This window comes from Gymnogyps californianus, chromosome 1, assembly GCF_018139145.2.
Source record: "Gymnogyps californianus isolate 813 chromosome 1, ASM1813914v2, whole genome shotgun sequence".
Classification (NCBI taxonomy): domain Eukaryota; kingdom Metazoa; phylum Chordata; class Aves; order Accipitriformes; family Cathartidae; genus Gymnogyps; species Gymnogyps californianus.
In genome coordinates this window covers 95,797,955-95,809,428 of record NC_059471.1, presented here as the reverse complement: position 1 = coordinate 95,809,428, position 11,474 = coordinate 95,797,955, and positions in this window count along the sequence as shown.

Sequence of the window (11,474 nt, the reverse complement as noted above, 5' to 3'; positions counted from 1 at the left end):
CCGCTAATACATTTTAAAATAGGAAAATGTAAAAGCAGCTGGTATGTCTGTATCTGCTATAATCCAGCCACATTTCTGTATCCTTGCCTCTCATTTAGCATACACAGAAATTCAGACTGCAGAAAACAAGTTTTGCATTTATACTGTTATACTATCAACATCTTTCCTTCGATGGCAGACAGTGAGTCTGTAGTTGCATATATAACATTGAGCCCATGCGTAGTCCCCCTTGCCTCCACTTGGTTCACTCACAGGAAGCATATTAGAAATGCATAGGAACAGCATACATGACTTGCTGAATCAAGGGCATACTCATACTCACTGGAACAAAGATTGCTCCCAAAGGAGTACAGTGAATGCACTAATTGCTTAGTTTGTTAACATAAGAATATAATAATGACCAAGCTGGTTCAGGCCCAACTAGCCCCAAATCCTGTTTCCCAAACTACCTAGTAGGAGATACACAGGGGAGGTTCATAATAAGTACAGACGCACCTTTGGCCAAGCACCTCTTCTGGCAGTCAGTGCCTTAGAGAGCACCTGAGCTGAAGGTCATACGGAGACAGACCTGTTTAATGAGTGTCAATGGACCTGTCTTAATTTAGCTAATCCCTTCCTGAATCTATTTGCATTTTTGCCTCCGCAGTTTCTCTCAGCAATGAATGCCTTCTTTAGTTACAAGCTGTATGAAAAAGCACCTTCTTCAGTTTGTTTTAAAATTGCTGCTTGACGCTTCGGCATTGAAGTCCCATTAATTCCTGTGTGACCAGAATCAGGGAATAGTCCTTCCTCATGCCCTTTCTCTAACCCTGTAATAACTTCATTCTGCTTTAGCATATGCCTTTCCCTTTTGCCTCTTTCTGAAGCCAAACATGGTCTGTTTGGTCTTTCCTCCTGTGCAGGCTGTTCTCTGATCAAAATTTTTGGTACCTCTTTCAATGCTGCTTTTTATGAGGTGAGGGAAGGACTAACCCTACGTGCAGTCTTCAGAATATGTCTGCACCAGGCACTTACACAGACGGTTAAAAGTGTTTTCAGTCTGACTCTCAATTCCTCTCCCTAATAATTCCTAACAGCCTGTTTGCCCTTTCGACCGCTGCTGAGCAATGAGCTTACAGAAACAACTCCAAGATTTACTTCTTGACTGGTAACAGCTAATTTAGAGCCAAGAACAGTATATGCATGGCTAGAAATATTTTTTCCCCAGATGCATTATATTGCATATATCAATGCTGAATTTTGGTTAGTGTATAGCAAGATCTTCTGCAATCATTCACAGTCAACTTTAGGTTTGACTGTACTAAGTAATTTTGTATTACCACCAAACTTTGCCACCTAGCCCCCTTTTCAAGCTTCCTTCTGAGAATATGGTTACGCCCCAGCACAGTTAACATTTCCCTACTATAAAAAATTCATCATTTGTTCTTCCTTGTTTCCAATCCTTTAACCAGTTATTAATCCATGTGAGGCCTTTCCAAATGACAGCTTCATCTCTCTAAGAACCTTTGGGGATGAACTTTGTTGAAAGCTTTCTGGAAACCCTCAAACACTCTATCAACTGAATCACCTTTATTCATATACTTCCTTACACTTTCACAGATTTGGGAGTCATGACTTGCCTTGGTAAAAGCTGTGTTGACTATTCCTCAATAAATTGAATTTTTTTCCCCGTGCTTAGTAAATCTGTTCTTTGCATAAGTTTCTGTGAGTTTGCTTGGTACAAAAGCCAGGTGTTACAGCCTTTATTTGCCCACATCTCTCTTGCAGTCCTAGTTTAAAAAAAAAAAAAAAAAGTGTTACACTTGTAGCCTTTCATTTTTCTGATATCTAGAGCCTAAACATTGCTTATTTTCAGAATAAACCAAAGCCTTTAACTCCTTTACAGTTCTTTGAAATTATTTATTGTTATTTATTGATTTGATCCATACCCTAGTCCACTGTTTTTTCCAGATAAGACAGATGTTACCCGGATAGGTACCCCCTAAAGAACAGCAAAGTCTCAGGTCTCTCTTTCACCTCTCTGTGGAGAACATGGAGACAAAGAAATCCAATTACTACCTTTCTCAGGAGGATCAAAGGATATGCTTCCCACCAGAAGCAGCTGCTGCTACTTCATGCTTTCCTGTACCAAAAGATGTGGTACCAGCTGTGCAGATACCTGTTTACTTTGGGGTTCCTCCCCTCCAGTACTCATTCAGCTTTCTTGCAATGACCTTGTCTTCCCCGTGTGATGCTTTTATATCTTGTTCACTTCTGGACCTCACCAAGTGTGGTAGATGTCCTGCTTCTGATGCTTTTGAAGTTTTTGTTGTTATGAAGTTTCTGTTACGAAGTTTCACACCTTTAGCAAATTGCTTCTCACAACCTTGTCTGTTATTTTTTCTTCGACTACCTTAACAGGGTTTTACATTTCACTTGCTAAAGTTTTTGCTGCTGGTTATGGAATCATTATCCTTTTCTCTCCCTGGCTCAGGGCTTGTTTAATTATTTCATGCAATGAGACATAACCTGGAAAGGAGATACTGAAAGAGCCTCATGTGAAGTGCCCTACAATCCCCTAGGAGCTAAAGGGTCGTGTTCCCTTGAAGCATTGAAGGGATTTGATGTTGGGTTTCTCTCACTTCAGCCTGTGAGTAAATGCTGGTCTCATCTTCCCCTTTAATTTCCCAAGCGCTTGCATCTTGCCCTCTCTACTTGATGTTCCTCAGGGGTGCATAGGTGGCTCTCGGCACAGCATCAGTGTACCCCGTGCCTCAGGGCCAGCTTCTCCCCCTCACCCCATGAGGATCCCAGGCATCTGACTCTGGGACCCGCTTTCTGCTCCTGGGAACTCATCACTGTGAGAGGCTCAGTGTTATAACTCCTTCCATGTTTCTACAGCTCCAGCCTTCAGGCTGTGTGTATACATTATCCTTCTCACCAAATGCTGACAGTTTAAAATTAAAGTATGTCAGCACTAGTTAAGCCGAATATACAGTCTTATGATCATGACAAAGTAGTTTGGGTCAAGATTTGTCTTGTAATCTTTCTTTGTAGTGGCTTGTAAGGAAAAGTCCCTTTGGTGCTGACCCCAGCATTAACCTTTCAGACTGGAATGTAGTCAGACAAGTCGGTCTATTGTTTGTCCCCTGCTCTAAAACAAAATAGTTTCTAAAGGATACTTGTGTATGTATTCATTAGTGAAAATCCCCATCCTGCTAACAAATATTCAAAACTTACTGTTACCCTATTGCAATGACTCTTACTGTTTTGGAACAGTGTGATTTAATATGTGAAATACAGAGGAAATTGCTTTTTCATGGTGTTTCAATGCTTCTGAAACACAGCTTCACTGAAATTAAGCTAACTGATTAAATGAGCTAACTCAATCAACTAAATGAGCCCCACTCTCCCATAGGACTTAAAAGGAACCCAAACTTTCCTCTAATATATCTATCATGCCCCTAGGGGTCTTTTAACTGGAGATTTGACTGAATCTAAAAACAAGTGTATTGTCATCTTCAGTTTACCATCAAAGTTGCTTAAAGTTACTATCATTCTGGTCTTCTCAAAAACAGTAGCCCAATAGCTCTCTGAGTTTGCCAGTGTATGGTAATGAAATAAGTAAATTTGAATTCTAATTGACTCAAACTCAAAACTGATCTCCATAATATCTGGCCTTATAGGGCATATTTAGATTATCTTGCCTTGAAATGAACAAACCAGAGTTTCTTCTATTGCAGTGTTGGGATGCCATCAAACCTTGGGCAACTGGAGGACTGGTAACAATAACCTGATCCAGAGTCATTATATCATTGCTCTGATCATTTATTATGCCTTTATGTGGAAGGAAAACTGAATGAAGTTCCATGAAAACAAACAAAACGAGGAAATGCTTCGCAAGGAGATACTGTGACATTTTCAAGAATGCCCCTTTGAAGAGAGGCTACCTGGCTGCTTCTCTCCTAGGGTGATTTGGAGGGACAATGACTCGCCATATAGGCTCTACAGGCAGAGAGGAAGGTAAACTCCTCCAAAATACAGTCCAGACCTGCTCCCTTTTTTTCTCCTCCCCAAAGAAAGGAGCTTCTTGGACCAAAGCAAGAGGAAGCAGCACCTACAGGGATGTGGCCCTCACTCCCACCTTTCTCAGGGGCTCAGGCTTTCTGGATGGACTCCGCATTGGGGACAGTGGATGTTTCGGCAGTCCTTTTCCAGGGCTGGGTTCCTGAGCGAGTGGGGAGCAGGTGTTTTCTTTAAGCAAATTTGTTGGGCAAGATGGTTTTCTCTTTTGTGTATGAATCTGATCTCTGTGGAGAAAAAGGCAGATTTCTGTCTTCTCTTCAACCCTAGAAAATTTAATCCTACATCTTCCTCAGGAAGGTCTAAGGCACAGTGGTGCAGAACTTTCACTCAGCCCAGGCTCTCTCCCACCTGCCCCCTCAAAAGAGAGGGGAGCCATCAGCAGTAACAGACAGCAGCTCCATCAAAGCAGCATCTGCAGCGAACTCTGACTCCTTGCAGACTTAACTAATGCTTTCTGCTGAAGTTATGGCACAGCATGACAAGAACAAAGTACTTAGAGGGCCAGAAAGTAAGCAAGCAACTAAAAACCTAAGACTGTGGCCTCAGTATTATATCATGGGGCCAGGCAAGTGGGCTTTGGGGTCCTATTTCAGGACTTTTTCTAGGTTCAATCATAGTACTGGGAACAGAAACCAGCTCATAGCCTTATTCTCTTCACTAACCAGGAGGCAACGTCAGTCTGGAGGGGGAGAGGGAGCGTGTGTCAGCACCTCCTTCTGGACTGGCACTCGTGTTTTCTCGTAAAAATGGAGGCTACTTTTCGCCAGCAGGGAAAAGGAAAACTGCGTCTAAGAAATTGTTCAATGTAAACACCAGCAAATTCATTATTCATAGTTGTTTAATGAAAGTTTTATGTTAACAAATCTTTTTTCAGCGGATGGCTCATAAACTATTTGCTGCCTTTTCCTCTCTTTTTTCTTCTTCAATTCACTAGGTCACATTCATTGCAGGTGAAGCTTTCAAAAAAGAAAAAATAAAGATCTGAAGTGAGTCAGTGCTTTTGAGCACTCACTAGCTACAAGATGCCTTGTGCTCCATCTGATTCAGCTCCATTATTCATTGCTTGAAATTTTTCAGAAGGAGAAGCATGTTTAAAAAGTCACTTGCAATATGAAAATTTCTTTTAATACAATTTAGTCTGAACATTTATGGTACTTGCAGTGTTCCCATCTGTGCTTATGAACCTTTTCTTTCTATAAATAGGTGAAGGAAACTGCATTTTGTTTAGCTCTTGTCTTCAGTGAGAGTGTCATGACTTTTATTAAGTCTGTGTTCGCAGAGGTCATTATGAATAACATCTTGTTGAAGCTGCAGTCAGAGATAAGAGGTTTATACGTGGGATCCCAAAGTAAGGCCTGGCCATGGTGATTTTCACTAGTTTCAGGATTTTACTCCATATTTTCAGTGAGCTGACTCTTTATCAGAATGAATTCTCCAAGCCTGACGCTTCCTCTGCTTGGTCTTATTCTGAGAGCACAGTACACACATCCGCCAGGTTCAACAAGGTGTGCTTCATCCACTTCCAACTCCTTTGTCCTCACAACAGTATTAACAGCCACTGCATTTTAAAGCAGGCTGCATCGTTGATTATCAGGACTTTGTGGATGTTGAGGGATCCATCTGCAAGCTTGAAATTAAGCATAGGCAGAAGTACTCGGGCCATTAGCATTTCATTGGGCTTCAGGCACGGTTAAACAGAAATTGAAGCTATACGCCAATGTACCAATTAAGACCTTCTTTTATTTGAACACAGTAGTAAAAATATTACAAATTCATAGTACGAGTGAGGAAGATTAGACCTGTTTTCTTTCAAAAAATGTAGTCCAACAGCTTTACCCTTCCATTTAGAAAAAACACATTCCTGTTCATGGCGTGTGTAGTATTTAATATGTCTGTGAAGCCCAGCATAACAAACAACCAAGATAAATAACCTTCAGTTGATAAAGAAACCCGCTGTTGAAAGGAGGTGCTGTAATCACAGCTGGCTACAGCTCTGCAGCACTCTGCGGGCAGCCGGGAGGTCTGGAGGTACAGACCCAGGCTGTGTCCCAGCTGGCAGCCCTGCCGCACCAAAGCAGAGACAAGGAGGGACGAGGAACCCAGCAGGGTCTCGCCTGCCCTTCATTCGCTTCAATTTTCCTAGTGGTCCCACTCCTTATGTCAGATGTGCATACTTTTTTACCCAGCTACCTAATTATTTTCATCATCAAAATTATATTCACAAGCCCAGCACACAGAGAGGGAAAAAAGGACGATGACAGTGAGAGCACAAGGGGAGGAAGGGCTGTACCACCACAGCGTTTCTGCCAAAGCCTCGGCCGCCTACCCAAAGACACAGTTTCAGTCTCCACGCATCTTCAATGACACTTCAGACAGAGCAGGATGGCCAAATGACGAATGGTCACTCCTTTCTGGAGAAGTCCCTCTTCTCCATTCGGTGCAGGACTGGTCAGGGGGTGGGCTGCTGCTGCTTTCCTGGATGTGCAACTTGCTCTGTTTGTTCCTGCCAAGACCAAAGCCTCCATCACTTGCCCCATTTCAGGCTGCTGGACTAGAAGCCTCTAGTTGCCTGTCTGCAACTGAAGTCTACTCTATTGATTTTAAATACTAGCAATAATTATTGCAGCAAACAGGGCACACATGCTGCCATTGCTGTCCAGTAGAGATCTAAACAGTCACAAACACTTTTTTGTCCAAGGCTTCTGCAGCTGTTGTTTTAGGGCACCTGCTCCCCTGGGGCACTTTCAGGCACAGTTAGCTTTCCCAAATGATTTGAAAGTTATTATAACTATTGTGATTGCCTCCACTTCATGGAATAGCTGATTTGTTAACGGCCCTCCTGCAGAATAGTACAACTTAAGGCATAAGCTGAGCCTGGCTGGGTTCACTCGCGGATCCTCTTGCCTTCTGTCTCTGTTGCAATACAGGCCAACACCCTCTCTGCTTGGGGATGCCAAGGCTGGACGCTGCAAAGCCTGGGGGTACCTCGCAAATGCATTTTGGGGTACTGAAGAAGAGCTTGTCCGTTTGAGCTCCACTGAGTGATGACCTCAAAATGGACGCTGTGGCTGGGCGTCTGTGATGATGCAAAGGCTTGACAAGTTCACTGAGGTGCCAGTATAAATTAGATTTTCAGCAGCTGCATATGTGTATTTTTCTCACTCAACTGATGATGACAGCTGCAAGTTAACAGACACTCTGAAGCTGGGTGTTTAAGTTCAGCGAATGAGGGAAAATGCTGATATTATTCAGGAACTGATTGGTGTCTGCCAATATCTACCACCACTGGCTGAGGTTTGATGGAATAACTGAGAAAACATGTTGAAAATGTGACAGCCAAAGAACGCGTTCTTCTTGATTGCTTCAAATTGGATAGTGTTTGCACAGATGGGGCACCTACCCCGGCTGGCAGGACTACTGGTTGTGTCACTTTGCTAGAAAGGGGTTTGTATCAACAATTATCCAAAATATCATTTTATTGTCATCAGGAGGCTCTTTATGCTAAAGACCTGGATTTCTCCAGAGCCCTAAACCTGATTGTCTGTTTCATCAACACGATACTTGTGCATGCACTAAATCAACATTTCTTACAAATGCGAACAGGAGGAAATTAATGCACCTCTGCAATGTTAGTTAGCTGGCACAGGAAAAGGCCCTTCAAAACTTTTGGAAACAAAAGAAACAAGTGGCTTGTGGAAGGCAAGAATGAAATCATGAATCACAGCAAACTGCTTAAAGACCAGGATTAGGTAGTGAACTGGCTTCCTTTACAGGCATTACATTTTGTCTCTACCCCGTCAGTATGTCTACAGGGGAACGACTGTCTTTCTGTTATGATGTTTAATGGCCTTTTTCATGATAAAACCAATAAAAAAATCTTGTCTCATAATAATTTGGACTGCTTTCTTTTAGAGCAGTTAGGAGTTAATAATAGGGTTATAAATCAGGAGATCTATGCTGCAATGTCGTCAATTCTGGGCTTATATGAGTGAAGTTTTGAAAAAATTATGGTAGAAAAGACCACTGTGGCCATTTAGTAATCCTCTTGCTGAATTTATAATTGGAAATGTTGAAATTCAAAACTACATTTGAGCTTGAGAAGGAACTGCAATTCATCCCTACTGATGAAGGCCAGTGTTGTCTTGAGCCAAGGGCCAGGTGGGTAGGTGCAGCCCTGGCCTGACCGGGGTGCAGTGCAGCTGTATTCCCAGAATAAATGGTGCGACGTGGGAGATCTCCCTGGCCTGACCTGGGCTAAAAAAGGAACATTTTACTCTCATCCTGATGAAGTCATCTCTGCTGGAGTGCATAATTACCACTGAATTTTTAAACAGCTCTAACACATAATATTAATGCCTGAAGAGAACAGCAAAAGAACACTTCCAGGGAAACAAACCACCACATTTCCCTGCTCACTGCCACAATGGGCTGAGATAAAACTAAAGCTGGTTGAGAGCTAACAGGGTTTAGAAACCAGTCAAAACTGAGAAATACAACATGTACAAATGGACAGGATCATATGATGGAGTAAGCCAGTAGAGAAAGGCAAGAAGCTTCAGCCTCTGTTTGCCATCTCATATTCCCAGCACATCTCCACCACTTCATCACCCTAAATCTGGCATGCGGGAGGAAGAAGCCAGAGCAGAGATAGTAGGAATGCAAGAGGTGCCAGAGCTGGGGCAAGAAACCAAAGGATGGGTGGCAGAAATGACCCTGTGAGTCCAGTTTTGCACACACACATCAGAGATGTTCAGGTTGAAACACCTACCCACGTGGTGAGGTGCTCCAGTGATGGCACCTCTACTTAGAGAAGTAAATAGGAAGAATAGGGCAACAGAAAGCAGAGGTAGATCCAGCTCTGCCTCAGAGCTTTATTTATGAAGGTATTTTAAGTCCTGTGCTGAACAGGTCCCCACCTGGAGTCTGTGGAGCAGTACAGGGTGTTCCTGTGCACAGGCAAAGGTTTGTGCCAAACACTTGAGTGAGGGGAGGGACCGATCGCAATGCTACACCGCTTTGCAGATCCCAGTACGGGCAGTCTCCAAGCCAAAGAGACCCTGCTAGAAATGCTAGTTTTTAACCAGTCCATTGTGCTGAAACAGTAATCAGAAATTCATTCTTTCCTTAATTCAGTTCTGGCTCAGGATCAATGAAGACCTCCAAAACCCCACAGTTCAAGTTCAGTTCCAGTTCAATTGCAGCGGGGCTGGGGGGATGTCAGAGAGGAAGCATTTCAGACTGATGTTTGATTCAGGTTTAGTACAACTCCTTGAGCATTTTTCTCTGAAATTCATATTATAATGCATCTGGTGAAAAAAACAGAACCTGGATACTGCAACATAATGACACACACATTGCAACTAGATAGATCCTGATCCAAGTCTGACTGATTATAACTGCAGTGGAGAACTTTGGCCAGGGTAGTTTGATAAACTACACAATAGGACAGTGGGCAAGGTGACGGAGCTGTTAGCAGCAAGAGATGATACATCTTTTTTTTGAAATGGGAACTGACTGACAACTATCTCTATCTCTAGTGTATTACAGGTTATTTCATCTGCTTCTCCCTACAGACATGACTGAACAAAGATCAAGTCAAATAAATGATTAAAAGTTAGCTGCTGCAAAGTGTAGGTTTTCACTGCCTAAAACCCAGGGTAGAATCCTGGGCCATGGTAGGTGTGCTCCCTGCAGCATGTGGGAAGGGTCACAGAAGAAGGCATTGCACGATGTTGCAAAGGTTTGTGTGGCTCATTATCCTGTTTCCAGCAGTGGTTGTGAGGGGATGGCTAAGGCAAAACATACAGTCAGGCCAAGCACGTAGGTTCCTTTGCCCTAGCAGTCTTCCAGCCTCTAAACAGAGAAACATCTATTCTTTGGGGGCTCTAAAACCACAGCCTTGGCATTGTTGATGCGTTGTTCTAGCCACCTGAGGCAGGGGTCTCAGGACCTGCATGTGAAATCAGAGTCACTTGTAAGGCAGGACATAATGGCTCAAGCACATTTGTGTGTCAGTGTGTCCAAATGGCATCACACAGAAGTCAGCTGTATGAGCAGAGATTGCACATCTAGGTCTCTGCATCTAAAATGTGCCCTCAGAATAGGAACCCAAAGAACCAGCATACTTTAATGCAAGTAACTGGACGCGGTCTTGGGAGCAGGGATAAGGCTTTCTCCTTTACAGGTACATGCCTAAGCCACTAGGGTATAGATCCAAACTCCTGCATGGTATTTTGTCTCCTGCATCCTCAGAAGCTTTTTTTCTGCGCACTGTCAGGATTTCAAGAAGGGAGAACAAAAAAAACACATCTCAGTTTAGCCCACACATGAGAGATGTGCAGCATCTATTTAGGGCCACCTAGGGCACAAGGAGGACCTGAAACACATTCTTCCATTTCCTATGTTGATCAGTCTAACCTGCAAAAGATTGTATAAAGCAGAGTTGGGAAGTGACACTTTCCCTACTTTCTGTTTTACAGAAAAGAAACAGCCTTAGTAACCGTGTTCTGTAGGAAGTCTGATATGGAGAGCATATGCTACAAGTGCCCCCACTGAGCATAGTTGCCATTAGGGCTTAAACACTGCAATGCCTAAATTCTGGGCTGTCATCAGGCTTGGGCATAAACAAAGTATTAAAAGGTGTGGCGCTGTCAAGTCTGGGTCTGTTCTGGGTCACACAGAGCTGTAACTCTCGGGAACCTGAAGGTCTATGTGCAAACTGGTTCTAGCACTTATAAACCCACAGTTTCAGTAAGGGTTTTCCCATCTCAGTTCTGGAGTCTGGCAGCTCTGTCCCACCTAAGCCTTACTTCAGGCACCCTTAAGAATACCACCCCATCACTGAGCTTGTTCTGTACAAATCACAATGTAGATAAAAATTGTTCACATTATGCATTTATGTAGCAGTTGTAAACAGGCTTCCATTTTGACCACAGAATATGTCCTTAATCACACAGAAGAAGGTTACTTTCCTTCTTTTTTCTTTTTCTTTTTTTTTTTTGGTGTTAAAACAAACTCTGTATTATTTGCAGCAAATTCAAAGCTAGCCGGAGAAAGGTAGCCTTTGTTTGAACCGTGCCATGATTGACTTTGCAATTATTTTTTTCTTTGCTTTCTTGGAAAGCACACATTTATTTTCCATACCTTCCCTTTTGACAGAGCAGCTGTGTACTTGAGGTGATGAGTACTTAGTAATGGCTTTATGAATCATAGCTCACGTATTAACTCTGTGCCCAGCCCATGACTTCAGAGTGAAAGCCAGGAGATGGAAGCAGTCTGTATGGCCTTGTTAACTTGTTGCGAAGGAAAGAGACAGGAAGAGTCTTAGCCTGTGACCTGAGGCTGCTTAAACAGAAATGACCTGTGCAGGCAGAGGGGAGGAGCCCTGTCTGCTCTCAGGCTGGTAAGAC